Source organism: Callithrix jacchus, chromosome 14 (assembly GCF_049354715.1).
Source record: "Callithrix jacchus isolate 240 chromosome 14, calJac240_pri, whole genome shotgun sequence".
Classification (NCBI taxonomy): domain Eukaryota; kingdom Metazoa; phylum Chordata; class Mammalia; order Primates; family Cebidae; genus Callithrix; species Callithrix jacchus.
Genome location: NC_133515.1, coordinates 89,997,686 through 89,999,923, shown reverse-complemented (window position 1 = coordinate 89,999,923; position 2,238 = coordinate 89,997,686).

The following is a 2,238-nucleotide window of genomic DNA, read 5'->3' as shown; positions in this document are numbered from 1 at the left end:
CCTTTTCCTCTCATGAACCCCACATCAATCCAAGCATATTCTGTCTCCCAGCTCTTAACCCTCCCCATCTATCCCAAGCTCTGCCAAGCCCCCTTTCATCAGCCACACAGGAGGATTCTGTGTTCTGCCTGACCCATCTCAAGACCCTGACTCATGTCACCGCTGTCCCTCTCCTCCTCCAAATCGGCCTTCCTCCCACCCAGGCCATAGGCATGTTTCTGGACATTCTCACTTCAAAGTTGCTTGTTTATTGCCTTCTTTGCCAGGCTCGTCTACAGGCCTCTGCCTGGGATCCCCAGGGCCTGAGATGCCCTTCCAGAGAGCCTTAGAGAGGCCTGGCCAGGTCCAGGGCGTGCTGCTTTTGCCAGGCAGGCTGCCTCTCCACCCCAGGCGACTCCAGTTCAAGAAGCACTGTGGCATGGCTGGAGTCCAGTGGGCCCAGCCCAGCTCCATAGCAAGGAGTGTGTAAGTCCTTCTGAAGGTGGAGATACCAGCCAGCCACATCTACAGAAACCACAGCTCACAAAGAATGGCACATCTTGATCCATTTTTATTTATAAAACAAACTCTAAATGCGTTTGCGTGTGTATGCATATGTGTATATATACACACATACTTACATGTTTACATACATCTTCATTTACATGTATATATACATCTACATTGTATATGCATTTACCTTCTATATAAATATATTACATTTATAGACATATACACTTATATGTATATACACACTTATCTATAATAGTATTCTGTATATTAAAACATCAAGAAGTAGGCCAGACATGGTTGCTCACACCTGTAATCCCAGCATTTTGGGAGGCCGAGGTGGGTGGATCACTTGAGGTCAGGAGTTCAAGACCAGCCTGGCCAACATGGTGAAACCCTGTCTCTACTAAAAATACAAAAATAAGCTGGGTACAGTGGCAGGTGCCTGTAAGCCCAGCTACTCGGGAGACTAAGGCAGGAGAATTGCTTGAATCCAGAAGGTAGAGGTTGCAGTGATCTGAGATGGGGCCACTACTCTCCAGCCTGGGACAGAGCAAGACCCCATCCCAAAGGGAAAAAAAAAAAAAAATTGAGAAGTATATATTCTAAAATGTCTGTAATGGTGGGATTTTAAAAAAAAGTTTAAAATAAAAACTTTATTGAACTATAATTTGCATACAGTAATCTGCACCTATATTAGTTGAGTTTCGATAACATACTTATGTAACCACCGGGTGGTTCAATATTTTAATTTTCTTCTTTATGCCTTTAATTTCTAATTTAAGTTCAGTGGACAAGCATGATGAGTAATAGATAAGAACATGTACAGAGAAAGACAGAGAGAAATCATGTCTAAGTCTCTGTCCCTGCAGTCAGAATCTAGGGGAGGCCAGTCCTTAAGAGAGGGCAGATAGGCCTCTGGAGTTGGTTTTCAGCTGACCAGCAGCTTCTTCTTCTTTCTTCTTCTTCTTTTTGAGACAGTCTCACTCTGTTGCCTAGGCTGGAGTGCAGTGGCATGATCTCAGCTCACTGCAACCTCTGCCTCCCAGGTTCAAGCAATTCTCCTATCTCAGCCCCCTGAGTAACTGGGATTATAGTGGTGTGCCACCATGTTCAGCTAATTTTTTTGTATTTTTAGTAGAGATGGGGTTTCCGATGTTAGCCAGGCTAGTCTCGAACTCCTGACCTCAAGTGACCCACGTGCCTCGGCCTCCCAAAGTGTTTGGATTACAGGCGTGAGCCACTGCACCTAGCCCCATCAGGACTTTCTCTAAGTATTGCCTTATGTGGCTTCCCACAGGCACTCTTTGAGAACTTGGTTAAGGCAGAATGTTCACCCACTAAGGTGAATAAACCATAGCTCAGAGAGTTCAAGGGACTGGCCCATTAAGGGGAGAATCACAGTGCCAGTAAGTGCAAGTAAGCCCAGGGCTCTCTTCATTCATCATCCTTAACGGGTGCAAGGAGCCCAAATGGACTTTGTCCAGGCCTGCAGGTGTCCCTGGCTCCTCAGAACTACAGCAAATGAGGCCAGCCCCCTGCCTGGACACAGCAGCCTCACAGCCTGGTCCGCACCCTGCTTCCCACCCAGGCTGGCCACCGATTTCATTCAGGAGGGGAACGGTGGAATCTGGCTCAGAGCAGGAGGCCGGCTTCTTCTGGGGACCTATTAATGCCTTGAGCACACTAAAAAAGGGTGACCCACAGCCCACCCTCCTCCCCAGCACAGCCCAAAATGACCTTGATCTT